Genomic DNA, 19,190 nt, shown 5'->3' with positions numbered 1-19,190 from the left:
TAAGTGTGATTTGTGGAGAGCTGATTCTTTGTAATCTTAATTCTATATTTTCTGTTCCTGAGTTGCTTTTCTAAAAAGCCTTTATTTGGAAGCATTAAATCAAAGAGGGAAACTTAATGTGAATTTAAGAGCAGATTAGTTTATATTGATTTTTAGTTTTATTCCAGTTCTGTATTTGAATATCACTTAGTAAGCAAAACAGTAGCAATCTTCTTGACTATAAGGAATAAATTATAAATTCCCATATTCCCTAAAATAGACTTTACAGAAATAAACTTCACTGATATGAAGTTAATTTGAATCCATTTACAAAAAATTCATCAAGTATGCATATATTTAACAAGAATGTACAATACTTATACACTGAAAGCAACAAAACATTGCTGAATTAAAATAGCAGAATTCACTGGGAGAGATATACTATGCTTATGGACTGGAAAACGTAACATTGTTCAATGTCAATTGATCTATAACAGAGAATAAAGAGGTTCAGAGCATGCCACTCCAAAATATGCCACTTTGGAATAAGGATTATTTAGAGCTGAAGGCAGTTAAGAAAAAGCAGCCACATGGGTCATGATCTCATAGTTCATGGGTTGGAGCCCTACATCAGGCTCTTTGTTGTCAGGGCAGAGCCTGCTTGGGATCATCTGTCCCCCTCTTCTCTCGGCCCTGCCCCACTTGGGCTCCCCTTTCTCTCTCTCAAAAATAAATAAACATTAAAAAAACCCCAAAATATTTATGTAATACAAAAATAAAGAAATAAAAAACGAAAAGAAAAGAAAAGAAAAGAAAAGAAAAGAAAAGAAAAAGCCACAGGACAAGCTCTCTGCCCTCCCCCTATCTGTATGAAACCAAAACACAAACTCCTACTGTTGAGTTGTCCTCCTCCTATTTCCTTACCAGGAAGGGGGGCCTACCTTATCCTTTGAGGTGAGATGGCACTGCCAGTCTATAACAAACAAAACGCACTAATTAGACCTCATCATCCATTAGCTTCTCTATATATTTACCATCCCACAGTTTGTGACCCCTAAAAGCCTAAACCCCTTTTCCTTTATTGTCACTTCTCTACAAATTTATCTTCCTTTGTCAAAATGCTATCTAAAATCCACGTTCTAACCACTCCTTCCATTTATTCAACACTGAGTTTCTCCTATATGTATATGCACCACTCATGTTAATAAACTTGGCTGTTTTTCTGTTGTTAATCTATCTTTTGTCAGTTTACTTTTCAGTGCCACAGATACAGAATCCAGGAGAGTAGAAGGAAAAGTTTTTCCTCCACTATAGGGTCAAAAAACTATGGCTCATGGGCCAAACTATGGTTCATGGGCCAAAGCTGCCTGCTTTTGTAAGTAAAGTTTTATTGGAACATGGCCATACCTATTTCCATTTATCTATTGCATGGGTCTTTGTGCCACCCCCACCAATCTAAAATACAGTAAAACCTTGGATTGCAAATAACTCGTTATGCAAGTGTTCCACATGACAAGCATACATTTCTAATAAATTTTAAGTTGATAAATGAATGATGTCTTGCAATATGAGTTGTACATGAGGCCGAATGTCACATGATCACAACTGAGCCACTGGTTCTTGAAATTCACTTTGGTATACAAGTGCTTTGGATTACAAGCATGTTTCCAGAATGAATTATGCTTGCAAACCAAGGTTTTACTATCTGACCCCTTAGAGAAAAAGTTTGCCCACTCCTGAGCTACAGATGTAGCATAATTTCAGTTAAAATCCAACAGACATTTTTGGCATGTAAAAACTGACAAGCTAACTCTAAAATTTGCATGGATATTCAAAAGGCCTAAGTTAAAAATCTTGAAAAGTGACAATGTTGGAGGGCTGATAGCACCTGATTTTAAAGTTAATTTGTACTGCTTAGGGCTCTGCCACCCAGTTGGCATTTTTCCTAAATGCCAACCTCTTCCTTCCTTCTTGAACCTCTTCCTTCTTGATCTTGACTTTTAAGGAAGTCACTGCTTGGGAGGAACCATTTCTTTGATGGGTTTGTATAGGGAAAGGAGACAGATTTTCATTCCATAGCTTTTATTCAGTTCTGATGAATAAACGAACTCGATGCCTTCCTTCCAAGGTTGGTACATATGAGTGCCACTCCAAGGGGAAAGACTTTCATGGAAGGATTTCTGCATCAAGCAGTCCCTGACTTGAGTGTCTCCCACTCCCTGGGATTCTTCCACCTTGGCCACTTCTGCTATAACCACTTATGATTTCACTGTTTCTCTTATCCTTCTTGAGTTCAAGTGTGGGGAAAATCTAAATCCTCTTCTTTTTCTTGTTCCTTTTACCTCTTGCATCATCTAGTATCCTCTACCTCTTAACCTCAAAACAAGCCAGTTAACTGATGAACCTTCTTATTTTTAATTGGCAAAAGACTTCTAACATATTTTTTTAATGTTTATTTATTTTTGAGCAACAGAGAGAGAGAGAGTGAAAGTGGGGGAAGGACAGAGAGAGGGAGACACAGAATCTAAAACAGGCTCCAAGCTTCAGGCTCTGGGCTGCCAGCACAGAGCCCGATGCAGGGCTTGAACTCATGAACTGTGAAATCATGACCTGAGCCACAGTCGGATGCTTAACTGACTGAGCCACCCAGGCACCCCTAATTGGCAAAAGACTTCTAAAGGCTATGAAAACTAAAAGCAGAATAATCAAGGAAATAATGAAATCCACAAGTGTTTAACTTATAGAGTTTGGCTTATCGATCTAATAGTACCAAAATTATGTATAAGATATTCAATTTCTGTTTGGTCCCATGCTTTGTCTCTGGATCTCTGTCATCCTTGGGTCACTTCTGACAGGTGTGAGGTGATACCTCACTGTGGTTTTGATTTGCATTTCCCTGATGATTAGTTATGGCAAACATCTTTTCATGTGTCTGTTGTCCATCTGTGTATCTTCTGTGTCCATCTTTTCTTGTTTTTCCCTCTCTCCAAAGAAAGGAAGCAAAGCCCTTCATATACTTAGAAACTGTGGCTTAAGTTTACTTTCTCCAGGTAGATCTTGTTATCATTCTCTTAACCAGCTTTGTGGTTCTTCTCTAAATTTTCCCCAAGTACTGCATTTTCTTCTGCACTATGAACTACAGCTGCAAGTGATAGTCTACCAAAGGTCTGACTTACGGTGATTATAAGAAGATTATTACTGTTCTATGCTACTCTCTTAATATCGCATTTGGTGCCCAATCTAGTCACAAGACTATATCACTACTTTACTTTCTGATTCTGCAAATATTTCATTTAAATATGTATGTGCTTACCTAGTTTACTAATTCACTTGAAAATGTCTATCATTATTACAAAGGCCACTTTGCTATTTTTTTTTTTCCTATGTTCCAATGAACTTGTTCATTGTTGGGAATGGAATTCTTCATTCTGAGAATGAAGCAGAGGGGTCATAAAACTACATTCTGCATATTTTCCCTATTTTCTATGTGTGCATTCCTTACTGATTTAGAAATTATTCAAGTTTTCAAAAGAAGAAATGATTTTAAATAGGAATAGTTAAAACATTCTAATGCATTAGTACTTCTCTCTGGGGTGAATGTTAAAAATAGGAGTTATGTAGGTGGATACAGAAAAACTAAAAGTAGGAGGAAGAGAGAGGAAGCACTCTAATTTCTACTCAACACACAACTATTCAGGCTATTCAAGAAGTGATGGAATTTTAGGTCAGCCAAATTTGTGAAAGATAACCTGAAGGAGAAAAGGACTTGAGGATATGGTTATGGAATGTAGTCCTCTCTAACTCACCCCTGTCTTTGCCTTTAGATCATTTTATACAGAAAGAAGGCTTATTATCTCTAGCAGTAAAGCTTCTTCATGAACACAGTTTAGTTACGGAAACATACTCCCATTGTGATCTCACAAAAACAAAGTGGACTTAAAATATTAGCATTATTTCTTCATGTACTACTTCAGTATGTAGTATGAAAAATAGTTTCATTATTTTTGAGGTTTCAGGGCTTAAAGATCAAATTGGGTTAACGAACCTCCCTTATTGACGTGCAATGGAGAAATTCTTAAACTATATGATCAAGATCAGCTAAATGTTGTAAAAACCCCAATATCTCAAGGGCTTTTAAAAAGGTTTATTTCTTGCTTTCACAGTATAATGCAAGTCTCTTGGAGGTGGAGGAGCAGTGAGGGAGGGTGTCCTCCAAGAGGGCATTTGGGCTTCTCACATGTGGAGGTTATGCCATCTTCCAGGACCATGAGGCCCTTCTGGATTCTCTGCATTGGGCTAGCAGAGAAGAGAGGAGAGGGAGGGAGTGGAGGGTAGAGCCTGGTAGTGATGGCCATTGCTTCCACCCACATTCTTTTGGGCTAACTGTAAGGGAGACTGAGAAATATAATTTAGCTGTGTGCTCAGAAAGAAGAGGAAATAAGTTTGGTGATCATCCAGCTAGTGGCTACCATATAATTTAAATTAAAGATCACACATTAGCATCAGGGAAGCTTAATGTTGCCCCCAGTTGGGGTTCCTTTGGGCTTGCAGTGAATGCTTTAAAAATTCAAATTACTTTAGGGGCACCTGAGTGGCTCAGTTTGTTAGATGTGTGACTTCAGCTCAGGTCATGATCTCACAGTCTGTGAGTTTGAGTCTAGCGTCAGACTCTGTGCTGACAGCTCAGAGCCTGGAGCCTGCTTCATATTCTGTGTCTCCCTCTCTCTCTGCTCCCCCTCTCCCTCACTCCCTGTCTCTTAAAAATAAATAAAATTCAAATTACTTTAAAAATTTGAATATGAGCAGAGTTCACATTAAAAAAAAACTATTATTTTGGGGTTCTCTCCAAAACTCAGAAGATCTAACAGATCTTTTGGACCTGCTTTTCCACTTGATATTAAATGGCTGGAATGAAGTAGCAGCTATCCCCTTATCCAGAGGCCAGCTCTCCAGTTAACCCTTGAGCCTGCTTCACTCACTGTGACCTGCCTGGCCCCTGAAGGAGCTTACACTTGCATTCTCGGGTCTCCATAATGACTTAATCTTTTCTATATTTTATATCTTGTCACTAATATGCTAATAACAAGAAGTGACTAGAATAGATTGATTTGGGTCTGCAGTTGTTAGATTATGCTTTAATCACGGTGAAAACTACTAGCCAACTCTTTCTGAAACTCCCTTTCTCCATAGAAGTAATGCTCTAATTATGAAAGAACTGAGATACATATTTTATTTTTAGCTTAATCACTAGTTTAGTCATAATTCACATTCTGAATAGGAATGATAATCTATCAGGAACACTGTTGAATGTGAAAACTTTGCTTTCCTATTTCTGCCTAGGATTAATGTTTGCTGGGCTTATAATCTTAAAATCCTTTTTATGGACTAAGCGCTTTTTACAGAAAAGCAGGCCTCAAGCAACAGAATGGTCCTTAGGTTGGTAGCAGAACAGTTTACAGAAATGTAACTTAATTCATGGCTGTTGATTATTGGCTATTTGGGGGAGATGAGTGAGGTAGGGTAGATTTGATGTAGCTATAAAAAAAATACACCTTAAATAAAAGATAGATCCCTTTGTGTCTCTTTTAGTTTAACTTGAAATTGTTTCACAATTGACATTTGGAATATTAACCTACATTGAAGGGGAGGCTTTTGGGTGCATTTTATTTTATTTTATTTTATTTTTAATGTTTATTTATTTTTGAGACAGAGAGACAGAGCATGAATGGGGGAGGGGCAGAGAGAGAGGGAGACACAGAATCGGAAGCAGGCTCCAGGCTCTGAGCCATCAGCCCAGAGCCTGACGTGGGGCTCGAACTCACGGACCGTGAGATCGTGACCTGAGCTGAAGTCGGACGCTCAACCGACTGAGCCACACAGGCGCCCCAACATTTTAAACGACAGTTATAACTGCTTTGTTTCTTTGAAGAACTCTGCACAGATATCTAAGAGTTGAGTGTTAGAAGTCCGTATGTCATTCTAAAAAGAAGGAAATAAATTATCAAATTTAAAATCAAATTATCTGCAAAGAAATTATCTCTTAACAACTTGGACAGGTGAAAAAAAATATATAAACATACCTAAGGCCAATTAACACAAAATGAAAGCACCACATTATATTGAGAGCTTTATCTCTTTTGTTTGCCTTTTTCTTAACTGAGCAGAGATTAAAGCGTTATTTTTAAAAGTCACTTGAGGGTATTTTAATGTTCCTGGTGAATTTGCTTATGCATGTAAAGGCAGTCTTTCTATTGCTTTTCAGTTCACATGTCTGGATTTATTTAGAAGTTATATGAATTCTGTGTGAGAGAAGTTTTGTTTTGTTTTTTAATTTTTTTTTTAATTTTTTTTTCAATGTTTATTTATTTTTGGGACAGAGAGAGACAGAGCATGAACGGGGGAGGGGCAGAGAGAGAGGAAGACACAGAATCGTAAACAGGCTCCAGGCTCCGAGCCATCAGCCCAGAGCCTGACGCGGGGCTCGAACTCACGGACTGCGATATCGTGACCTGGCTGAAGTCGGACGCTTAACCGACTGCGCCACCCAGGCGCCCCTGTTTTTTAATTTTTTTTAAGTGTTAATTTATTTTTGAGAGAGATAGAGAACAAGTGGGGGAGGGGCACAGAATCCAAAGGAAGGTCTAGGCTCTGAGCTGTCAGCAAAGAGCCCGATACAAGGCTTGAACCCACAAACCGTGAGATCATGACCTGAGCTGAAGTCAGATGTTTAACCGACTAAGACACTCAGGTGACCCTTGGAGTAGTAATTAAAAAAATTTTTTTTGTTGTTTAATGTGTATTTATTTTTGAAAGAGAGAGAGAGAGAGAGAGAGAGAGAGAGAGAGAGAGAGACAGAGCACGAGCAGGGGAGGGACAGAGAGAGAAGGAGACACAGAATCCGAAGCAGGCTCCAGGCTCTGAGCTGTCAGCACAGACCCTGATGCAGGGCTTGAACCGACAAACCACGAGATCATGACTTGAGCCAAAATCAAGCGCTCAACCGACTGAGCCACCCAGCTGCCCCAAGAAGTTTTCAATGAATTTGTAAAAGCACCAGTTGAAAAACTGACATCGTTTTCAATTTTTATTAATGATTTGGATAAGGGTAATAAGATACTACTGCAATTTTAGACTTAAGTCAGCCCCTGGTATCAGAGAATAAAGAAGTAGCAGAATTACAAATTCTGGCAAAGACAGAAAAAGAAAATCTCCTTTGAGAGAAAATATGAATGGAAAATTTTTAAAAAGTCACCTTGAATGACCATCAAGGGAATTGTCACTGGACAAAAAGAGGTTATTGGATGATGTGGGCTGCAAGAGGCCCACTGAAGGCAACCAGCATGATTCCAACTCACTCAGCTATAAATCTTCACCCAATGCTAGGAAATAGTAATTATTATCCTCTTGCCCCAGATGAGGAAACTGAGGCTCAGACAGATTGATCACCTTGCCCAAAGTCCATAAGCTAAATAATTAAGGCTGTAAGCATTCAAGTTCAAGGCCCCCAGGCACCCAAGTCTGAAATGAGAACACCAAAGAGTGAATATAGAGAAACAGCCTACCAAGAGAGACTCAGGTTGCACAGAAATGGACAGCAGCTTAGGTTTTAAATGTGGTTCACTGACTAGATGACTAAAAGGAGGAAGTTTCAAAAGACCTGAGGCAAAGTGGGCTGAAGGATGTAGCAATTCTCCCTCCAACTCCCAGAAACCAAGGCCAGAGCGTAGGCTTAACCAGGGCACTTTGGTACCAGAAGGATACATACTGGATAGATTCCAACAGAGCAATAAAAACAGTGAAGGGAACAGAGATTTATCTGTTGGAAAGATACACAAATCTAAGTGCCTCAAGCTTGCTTGAAAGGGGAGGAGGGTACCATGGACGGCAACTCTTTGAAGTGTGCACAGCACTGAGGAGACAGTGTTCTGCCATGGGGGTGTACCTGGGAGTTAGAAGTGATGAAATGTGGACAAGAAACCTCTGAGCTGATAGCAGTAAATGTTTTTTGGAAAAGCTTCAGGATAACTCCTTCAGGCTCTGATGTTTCACTTTCCCTGACTCACTTTTTTTTCTGAGATTCCAGTGTTTCCTGAAGGAACCCCTGTCCTATGCAGCCCCCACTGCTGCACAAGGAATGCAGGCTGGGTTGGTCCTCAGGGATGTTGCTCCCAGGGGCACAGCAGAGGGAAGATCCAGATGGGCTGGGCAAGGTGACTCATTTGGTTTTCCTCCCATGGTCATTTCTATGAGTCATACACTTTCATCCAGTCCAAAATATGGGAAAGTAACATCAAAAAGCTTGTCTAAGATGTTGTTATCAAATATTTAATGGAAAAGAAAAATCCCCTCTCGTATGATCTGTAAAGAAATGTTTATTTAGGCTTTCCATTTGTTGCTATTTCTTTGCTTTATCAGCATCCAGGAGGTGGGGTAAGGAGAAAGGAGGATGTAATCAAGACAGAGTAAGATTAAGGCAGCTCTGCACTTCTGGTCTGAGGCAGTGACCCAAGCTCCTGACCCCTGAAAAGAAAGGTCAAGCTCTTTTCCAATAAGCAAGGACTCCTCTCCTGAATAAGACAGGCATTCTAGTCAACTGAGTATTCAGCTCTGTGTTTGTAAGAGCATGGTGCCCATGTCTAGATGGCTGGAGATAGGGTAATGTGGTGGGTGGCCAATGTAGAGCAGGGACTTTGACATCAGATGGATCTGGCTTTGTCACTTATTACTAGCTATGTCTCAGGCAGGATCCTTGACAGCTCTGAGACTTAGCTTTCAGATCTATAAAATCACTATTATAAGAAAAATAATAGTAATGGTAATGCTAACAAGTCTATCATTGATTGAGCTTCTTACTCCATACCAGATATTGTTCTATGGACTTTACACATACTATCTCGTATAATCTTCACAGCCCTAGATAACGGTATTAATATTGTCCCCATTTTCCAGGCGTGGAACCTGAAAGGACTTGCCCGATCATGCGATTAGATAGTGGCACAGGCAGCAGAATATCTGCCTCCTCAGGTTGTTATGAGGTTTACTAGAAGTAAAGCAGTTAAAGTAAAGGTATTAATTTACACTAAATGTACAACATATACATGCTTTTTTAAAACTAAAAACAAGGAAGGGGAAACTCCCTTTCTAATTGTCCCAATTGTTATCTCTTTCTTTTTAAAATAAATGAGTCTCTCTACTGTCAAGATCCTATGTAAGGGTAACCCACAGTATTTCTTATGTTTTAATCCAAACTATCTAAATTTCGTAGACATCATTTGCACAAAAGCTGTGTGCAACACTTCATACTAGGCTAGTATGTATTCCCCAGCTCTATTCAAGAAACCACTGTGTTCTGCCAATCAGTCAAATTAAACATGCAGAAATCACTGAAAATTTACTCTCAGTAAACATGCTCACAACTCCTGGATCATACTCCAGAACAAAATAAAATATCTTCTCTACACATACACCTGCAACTCTAATTGGTGTTCACGACTATTTTGAAGATGATGCTGAGTAAAACTTTCTTACCCTGCATGTTGATTGGTGTATTAGTCCGTTTGGCTGCCACAAAATACCACAGGCTAGATGTAAGCAACAGAAATTATTTACTCACAGAGGCTGGAAGGTTCAAAATCAAGGTTCCAGCAGGGTTTGGCTTCTGGTGCGGGTTTTCTTCCTGGCTTGTAGATGGCCACCTTCTCACCATGTTTTCCCAGGCCTTTCCTTGGTGCATGTGAAAGAGAGGAAGAGAGCTTTATAAAGCTACCAATCCTAACAGGTTAGGACCCGACCTTCATGACCTCATTTAACCTTAATCACCTCCTAAACATTCTAGCTCCAATTACAGTCACATTAGGAATTAGGGCTTCAACGTATGAATTTTGTGGGGGGCACAATTCAGGCCATGGCAGTTGGTTAGTCTAAATTGAATTTTACACAGAGGCCTACATATTTCTGAAACTCATTCATGATTTATTAAAATTTTCTATAGATTGTGATCATCACTAGACCAGTAATTGCTGAAGGGCTGTGAATCAGGTGCTTGTGTGGTCCATGAACAGATGAGATGTAAAATAGATAAGATCTCTTGGTAAAGCAGAATGAAAAGGGTCTCAGAATATAGGGTGGTGGTGTTCTTTCTAAAAATAAGTCTTGATGGCTATTGTGCTCCTGATAACTGAAGATATTTGGGAACATAAACAAGTTGCCCAAAAGCAAAAGTTAGATCTGGAAAGGAAAGAGCCCATTCTGCAGAAGGAACATGTTTTTTCCAAATGGTTTGCATAATTTCCTATGTAGCTTTCATGTTACAGAAAACAAACACTTAGGCGTTTTGGATGACTATGTGGACAAAGTTTCCATGTCTCTAAAAATTCACTGGGGCGGGATTAGTTTAAGAAGTATTGTTAACTTTCCTTCCTTATGTCATTTAAAACTTTGGAAAATATGAATGTGCTTTTGGGCTTTTCTTGCTTGTGGACTTCTTTACTTTCTCTCTTTGACCATAGGCATGCTCAGACACTGGGGATATCTTTGTATGTGGGTCAAAATGGAGGAATGGGGAAATGGGAAAGGTTGGGTTTTAAAAAGTAGGCTTTTTCAATTGTAAAAACCCAGAAAACAGTCAGATCCTGGTGTTCAAAATAGGACCTATTTTTAAGGCTATTGTCTTGAGAACAGATTTTCAAGAAAAAAAAAATTTTAATCTTTCTTTAAGAAATCAAGATTTGGAGACCCTATTTGTTCTTCCCACAGGGTAGCAAAGAATCACTCTTTCAGGACAATAAGGCCAAGATTTGCTGTTTTATGGTGGAAAGTTTATAGGATGCAGTGACCACATGTTAGAATCTTGCTTCTCATAGGGTATGGTGGCCAAAGAAGAGCCAGTTAAAAAGACCTTCATGGCCTAGGAGTTATTTGAATAGGTAAAGGGAACACTGATGGCAAAGAAGGCTGGCTCCCACTTTCATACGATCCCAGGAAGAAACTAAATTTCCAGCTGCAGACTAAACCAGTCTGCAGGATAGAGTGTTCAGGCAGTGGAGGCCCTAAGGTTTTGTGCCTCTATTTCTGTGTGAAAAGCCTGTGAGTCTCCTGGGGCCCTCTGTGGTGTTGTGCGATAGAGCTCCACATCAGGTTCTGTGCTGTCAGAGATTCTCTCTCTTGGGATTCTCTCTCTTCCTTTTTCTCTGCCCCTGTGTCACTTGTGTCTTCTCTCTGTCTCTCTCTCTGTCTCTCTCTCTCTCAAAATAAATAAATAGAGAGGGAGGGAGGCAAACCACAAGAGACTCTTAAATACAGAGAACAAACTGAGGGTGGATGGGGGAGGTGGAGAGGGGAAAATGGGTGATGGTCATTGAGGAGGGCACTTGTTGGAATGAGCACCGGGTGTTGTATGTAAGCCAATTTGATAATAAATTATATTCATAAAAAAGGATAAATAAATAAATAAATAAATAAATAAATAAACTTAAAAAAAAATTCATATTGAACAAATGAAGGCACCTGACTGCCTTGAAGGGTTGGCCCCAGAGTTAATTTGATCCAGAAAAAAAGTACAGGTCAAAAGAATGCTTATTGTTTTGCCATTTTCTCGTAGTGGAAAGTCCCAGCCAGTTACCAATTAATAATGAGTATCAACACAATTTATCTGGTGCTTAACAGAGGGTGACTTCTGAAGATAACTCCACAGACAGAGCCTATTGTGAAACAGGGTGAATTCTGCCACAGTGTATTCCTTCTCTGGTCTCAGACTAATCACTTAACTCCTGAAATGCCACACATGGAAAATGTGTTCTGTCATCAGCCTTGTATGAATTAACAAGACTATGTTCCATGTTCCAGAAGCACAGCAGGATGATGCAGATGTCACTGGGCTCCTGGCTTTGTGAGTTTATGTGCTGAAGGATATCTGGGTGAAAATCAATGATATAAACACAAAGGAACTATTATTAGGGTCATCATATTGGCATTCTCATATTGAATCAGGTCAGGGGAGGATGAGACAAGGGCAGGACTTGGGCAAGTGACAAGACATAGTAGCAGTGGGAGCAACAGTGCTGGGTAAACAGTTGTAAATCCTCAAGGCTAGACCTTGTTAACATTTTACAGAATTCTTTGTCTCTTTTAAGCAAGCTACAAAGCAAGAAAGAATTCACACAACCTCTTTGGAGATCAGTGGGATTTCTCTGTTTCTGTAGGAGATCACTAATCACAAACTAATTTGTACCTTGAGGCTCACCAAGTTGGATTTAGAAATCAGGCACATTTTGCTTAGCAGCTTGGAGGAGACAGCTGTAGGTAGAGGTGGAACACACATAAAAATGACTGGTTCTCCTACTAATTGAAAGGAAACTCCACAGTTGGGTTAAGAGAAGCTACCTAACACTCTTTCTGGTGCCCTTTTGGTGACTTACTTTTGTTCTTCCTGCCCTATTTGGCATCTTGGCACACTAAGTTTCTGAGGCTCTGAAGAGCAGCATGTTTTGGGTCATTTCTCCACAGGTGTAAACTGAGGAAGGAAGGAAGTTTACTCTCAAAACACATGAAGCAAGGGTATGATTTGGGGACAGAATAAGAAGTATTAATATTTTGTTGAACATAAATGGCCAAGGAGCTGATTTCGGTAAGAAGCTTCAGGCAGAAATTTCAAACTGTAATGGCTGTCAAGTATTAAGGGGCAAGATGCCACTAATTCCCAGGGGATTAAAAGTACTGCTAATTTTTCTCAGGGACATTTCAACTTTGAAAAGGGTATCAATTTAAAAACACAAATTAAATGCTATCTTTGAGATGAAATGAAGCCATAAGGAATTAAACAATTGGCCACTAAGTGGGATTTTTCTCAAATAATCCTTGAACTGTGGGTTCTAGAAAGGACTATGTGTACAGCATAGTGAGAGAGGGATAAGGAGGATAACAGCTGAGGAGGAGGACATGTCTGAGGAATGTGACCTTAGGATACTCAGGGAAATTTCTACAAAGGAAAAATCTGACAGAGAAGTTCTGTCAGAGTTCTCTGACAGAGAACTGAAGAAGTGAACTCAATCTCTTGAGGTGTCTGGGCCAAAACACATCTTATGACTTTGATGATAAAACAAAAACAAAAACAAAAAAACCAAAAAACTATGTATTTTGAGTATTAAGATAATGAAGATCAAAGCCAGAAATTTTGGATGAAAAGAGGATTACTGTCATGTTTGAAGCTTTAGAAAAAAACAATGGAATAATCTTTGGATCAAAGTGGCTAAAAAGTGGATATCTGGGTGCCTCAAAAAAAAAAATCTTGCAAACATTTACATAGAAAATTCATCATAATAATGTAGAAAAACACATGAATGCATGCTGCATGGAGTGAAGGTTACAGTAGGAGTCTGTCATTAGTGAAATAGCCATGTGTAAGTAGGATTATTTATCCATTGTTTATAAATCCATAAGATTAATTGGTGAAAAATAACTACCATAAATAATAAAACTCTTTTCCATCCACTTACTTAAAGAACTACTTTACTATATATTGTTTAATTACATTCACATCAATCCTGAGAAACTACTTAGAGCAGGTTTTAGCAGGTTTTATAGTTGGGAAGGCAGAGCACAGGGAGGTTACGTAGCTTCATAAGGTCAAACATAGTTGCGAGCATTTCCCTGAATTTGGCCTTTGGATACCTTAACTGGGACTCTCCACCAGACCATGAGCTGCCCTGTAACCAACTCCTCTGAAGTACTCAAACCTACCAATGAATAAATACCAAAACAAAACTTGAAAGGGCCTCAAATACCAAGGTCACCAAGAAATACTAATCACAGCCATGCTCCAGGCCAGCTTCAGGACATTCATATGAATTTCTATGAATGGAGAGGAATTTTTTTTATGTCTGAGACATAAAAAGGTAATACATTTACCCACTGTCTGCTAGAATGCCTGGTTGATAATTCCTTTGGCTTCAGAAAGCAGGTCCTTGATAATGTAGGTTGAAGGCTTTGGAAAACTGTGGGTAAGATATCCCAGCATGACAGACCACTGAGACCAAGCAACTGAGTGAGACTCGAGAGAGCTCACGGGCTCCTGAGGTGGTGCCTAGACTTTGGTGGAGAGAAGCACCTCAAAATGAGGATGGGCACAGAAAGAGGCAGTTGGAGAAATCCTGAAAAGTATTTTTGTTTGTCTGTTTGTTTTGACCTTTTCCAGCCTTTGGGAATCATGGAAATATAACAGCACAGGTCTTGAGGACAATCTACACTGGGATGTGGAATATCTGTGTGATTTTAGACAAGTCATCCTCATCTATAAAATGAAGAGGTTAGACGCAGTGAGGTTTTTTCTACTCTATTATATTATGATTTCATGAAGCAAGTCTTAATTTAGCACTTAGAAAGATCCTTGGCTCACACAAAGTTACTCCATCCAGAAGGAAACTGCCTTTACAATCTGTTTCAGGACTTGTATACGGACTTAGCACAACAGTTAGTGATTGCCTTTGTCGGTTGCCAACTGTCTGGAGAGCCCCAGAGTACATGTGGGCATTGTCCTAAGCTGGACAAGTCAGGAAAGAGCTGCAGAGGCAAAGGACGGACACTGCAGGAGAAACCAGGAGTGACTCAGAAATAATACCATTCTCTCCATCCAACTCTCAGTCCCCAAACTGGGCTCCTATTGTGGAAACTAGACCTTTGAGCAGTGTTCCGTGTGTTTATTCTACTTGTATCAAAGAGGCTTTTATCTTCCTAGAGCAAATTATTAACACATTCCACCAAAGATGTGAGGGTGGAGGCCTGGCCTTGGGGAAAAAAAATCACATCATAATAAAAAGCTGCCCGAAACATGAACTTAAGAAAAACGAACACAAAAGCCCCCACTTTTAATGACAGTGGTTGGCCAGATGCCAAAGTCCTTGTGCCCAGAGGAGCATGGCTGGCTGATTTCTTGTCCGTGGGCTGACCCTTCTGTGCCCAGGAATTTTCCATGCGATGGCCAGTGGTGTGGGAGGTGGGGCCTTTGCAGGTTCAGCAGGTTGAGGCACTCACAGTCTTTGACTTTAGCTAGAGACTAAAGTCTCTGATGGCTGAGTGAACAGTGACTCTCAGTTCCAGGCAGTAAATCTTTGCTTCTTGAGATTATTTCGTTGGGGAGTGGGGAGAGAATAATAGAGACAAACAAAAAAACACACTTCAGAAAGACCAACTACTCTCAGGTACATCCAAGATGGGAAACATTTACAATGAGAAGTTTCATGAATGATTACTCCCCAAGACAAGAGGCTATAAGGAATAGTTTCTAGACAGAGATTATGCCATTTTCTACAGCTAGTTCCTTGATTTACAGGAGTCATTTGGTGTTCAGGCACTTCCTTTGAGATATAGCTCCACTATATGTGGAAAAGGGCCTAGTGTGAAAGAGTATACAGAGAATTATTTATTGCTGTTGAAAACCAGGACCCAGGGTCTGACTTTGTTTTTGTTTGCCTCTTTAAAAATGTTTCCTAGTAACACCAAGATATATTATCACAAATCCCATGTTCAGCAACTGTGACAACCAAGATTCATGAACAGCCACAAACATGTTGTCTGACATTAGCATCAGTTTCTCCTTTTGGGGATAGAGGAAGAGCAGAGAAATTGAGAAACTGAGAAAACAAGAGGGAATTGAAATACTTCATCCAGTTGAACAGCCAGTGCAGCCTTGAGTAAAAGCAGTCTAGGATTTGGGACCTTGGCTTTGCCATCTGAAATCGATCATTTGCGTGTGAAGAATAATTGCTGACTCTAGTGAAGATGGATAAATATCCTTTGTAGTGATCAAAATCACTCTTCTAACAAGAAGGGCTCTCAAAAATCCCACAATTTCACCTATAACACACATGGATTTTTAAACTTTGGCTAATCAGAATAAGTATCATTTGCTCAGCACTTGACTGCTTTAGAATGCTTCTTACAACGATATCAGTGCCAGTGTTATAATTTTTTGCAATTAATGTATTCAGAAACTTGGGCTCAGCATGTATATAATTTGCCAAAGTTTCCTCCTCCATCATCATTACTCTACTCCTGAGGTTCTCAACAAGGGACCAATCTCTACCACCTTCCCTACCCTGGGAATGGGGAATAGCTTTTGGTGATATCTGGAGACATCCTTGTTTGTTGACAAAGGGGGAAAGAGCCATTGGCATCTAGTGGGTGGAGGCCAGGGGTGTTGCTCAATACCCTAGAACATACAAGATAGCCCCCAACCCCCAATATTACGAAGAATTATCCATCCCAAATGTTAATAACACCAAAGTTAAGAAAACCTGCTCTACATAGGCTCATTTTAAAGTTCCTTTTTGACTTCAGTGACCATTTCTATACTGACAACTGTCAAATCCATTATTTTTATTATTTCCCAAATTCCATACTCTTTTTACTAATTTCCTAACAGAGGCCTCTGCCTGGTTGTTATGTGGGAAGCTTAAACACAATATGACAAAAATAGATCTTCTTCACCTCCTATATTCTGATATTTTAAAAAAAAGGTTTTTTTTTAATGTTTTTATTCACTTTTAAGAGAGAGAGAGAGCTAATAGGGGAGGGGCAGAGAGAGGGGGAGAGGGTTCCAAGCAGACTCCACACTATCAACGCAGAGCCCAATGCGGGGACTAAACCCATGAACTGTGAAATCATGGCTTGAGCCATATCTGAGTCAGATGCTTAACCGACTGAGCCACCAGGCACCCCAATTTTGTTCTTGATCACAAACCCTACCATCTAGGGTTTCTCAAGTTAAAAGCATGATTGCCATTCTTGACCTCTTCCTTCCTCTTCTATTCCTCACTCACCCCAATCCAATCATTTGACAGGTCTTTCAAATACATCTGAGAAACATCTCTTGCAACTGGCCTTTCCTTTCCTTCACACTGACATCATTTTAGCATTAGTCCTCGTCATCTCAGGATAAATTGTTGCCTTAATTTGGCAAATCATGTAGGCAGTATCCTCAGAACCCATGAGTTATTATTATCCTCTTTATTTTACAGATGAGGAAAACATGGTGCAGAGAGTCAGTGGCTACTCAATGAAGAGGCAGGGGTTGACCTCAGGCCAGACTCTGTGCTGTCAACCACTACACTCTGCTACTTCCCAATTCATTATCTTAGACTTGACTTCTATCCTTTCCTACATGAATCAAATGTTCCAATTACTCTGAACATCTCCCGACTCTTGGATCTTTCTAGAGCTTTTCACATTTTTGTGTCATTGAAAATGATGCTTCCCTCATCTGGAACACCCTTTCTTCCCTCATTCTGGCTAGCTCCTAGCCATGATCCAAGGGCCAGTTCAGATAAAAGCTCTTCAAGGCCAGGTATCATATCTTACCCATATATTCAGTCTCTAGCCCTGTATCTGTTTCATAACAGGTACCCAAATTTTTACAGAATAAAAGAAAATTACTTTCTCTTTCTACTACTTCCAATGTGAAGTTACTTTGCAAATATTTTCCAGTGAAAACGGCTCCATCAATATCCCATTTCTTCCTCAAGGCAACTAATTAGAAGTTAATGCTTGTATATAAGTATATACAAAGGTGAGCTTCTTTAAAATATATTGATTATATGAGTTGAATAGATATATCCAATAATATTATATATATTCAATATACATTGAATATACTATATATTGAATATATATTCAAATCATATATATTCAATATATAGTATTGAATATATATATAATTCAATATATAGTACTGACTATATATTAAATTCAAAGAGGTGGTGTCAAATGTTCTGAAGAGCACTAAACACTTTTAAGGTTTGTTTATGATCCAAAATTTCTGCTTCAAGTTGAAAATAAGTCTCTTATCTTTGGCCTACTAGAACTAAAAAAAAAAAAAAAAAAAAATTGCTTTAAGAGTGATTTGTTGGGGCGCCTGGGTGGCGCAGTCGGTTAAGCGTCCGACTTCAGCCAGGTCACGATCTTGCGTTCCGTGAGTTCGAGCCCCGCGTCAGGCTCTGGGCTGATGGCTCAGAGCCTGGAGCCTGTTTCCGATTCTGTGTCTTCCTCTCTCTCTGCCCCTCCCCGTTCATGCTCTGTCTCTCTCTGTCCCAAAAATAAATAAACGTTGAAAAAAAAAATTAAAAAAAAAAAAAAAAGAGTGATTTGTTTCAAATAATTCATCTCAGAGTGAAGAAGAAATTCAAAAGATGTTTACATTGGAAAGTCTACCCCACGTTCACATTACTTTAACTACTTTCCTCTCCCTCTCCTCTGTCCCCTGACACCATGAGTCGTTGAAGTAAAGACACAATATGGTGCAAGGATTTAAGGTCATTCTAATTTCTATTTCTCTCATGACTAGCATAAGGCAAATGAGAAGACAAACATTTCCTGCAAGCATCTTCTTTGTCATCAGCAAAAGAGGGAAATAAATATATAGTGTAGAAAAAAAATCCTTTGGCAAGACCATAAAGTCTTTATGCTCAGAAACAAAACCTGATTATCCCTTGGTCCATTAATTCTCCCAAACCATTAGCAATTGGAAGACAAGGACAAAAAAAATGAAGATAAACAAAAAAATGTTCAGAGGCTGTGAGAGTTAAAATGATTATTGAGATATGACCCCTGTTCCTCAGATGGGGAAAAGTATAATAAAAGGTCATTCTTTCCTTTAGCTTCTGGTAATATGAGAATCAAATCCTGCATTTTCTTTGTTAAAATGACATTTTCTATCTTTTTTTCCTCACCAAATAAGATAACTATTCAGCATGAACACATTTTTAATGGGATAGTTCCAGTATCCTGTCCCCAGAGGGTCTTAGCTTTGTCTCTGAAAACCCATAAAGTCAATGTAGAATTATATTCATTAGCACTCCTTTTGAGGGTCCTGAGGTATGATCCCGAGGCGTTAATCCCGTGTATAGCAGTTACGTGTGCAAAAATTGCAAACTTAATCTGTATTTACTCAGGAAAGTGAAAAGACCTATTCCTTTTGTTATTCACATACCCAAACAGTCCCATGGCAGTGTCAGCTCCATATGATGGTGGGTTTTCTTTAGGTGATTTCCTATATGACTTTGTGGGAAATCAGGAAGTAAGTGTTCTTCTTTGGGGCATAATTCCTCCACCCTAAAGAACAGTTTAAAATGGCTGCTGATGGGGCGCCTGGGTGGCGCAGTCGGTTAAGCGTCTGACTTCAGCCAGGTCACGATCTCGCGGTCCGTGAGTTCGAGCCCCGC

At 39.4% G+C, this 19,190-nt stretch overlaps 1 protein-coding gene across 2 annotated transcripts in view; it reads right to left on the bottom strand.

Moving 5' to 3' along the window:
- The window catches only part of ANKRD55 (ankyrin repeat domain 55), a 175,432-nt gene extending 165,740 nt beyond the window's left edge, over positions 1-9,692 (bottom strand). For both annotated transcript variants that reach the window (XM_040452932.1, XM_040452956.1), the window contains exon 1: positions 9,593-9,692. The gene's annotated coding sequence lies outside the window, so the exon portion shown is untranslated. The remainder of the gene's footprint in view (positions 1-9,592) is intronic.
- Between the last annotated feature and the right edge of the window lie 9,498 nt (positions 9,693-19,190).

This window comes from Herpailurus yagouaroundi, unplaced genomic scaffold, assembly GCF_014898765.1.
Source record: "Herpailurus yagouaroundi ecotype Mexico unplaced genomic scaffold, PumYag 29, whole genome shotgun sequence".
In the NCBI taxonomy this organism is placed as follows: Eukaryota; Metazoa; Chordata; class Mammalia; order Carnivora; family Felidae; genus Herpailurus; species Herpailurus yagouaroundi.
The sequence above is the reverse complement of the archived record's forward strand: the minus strand, read 5'-3'. Positions and strand labels throughout refer to the sequence as shown.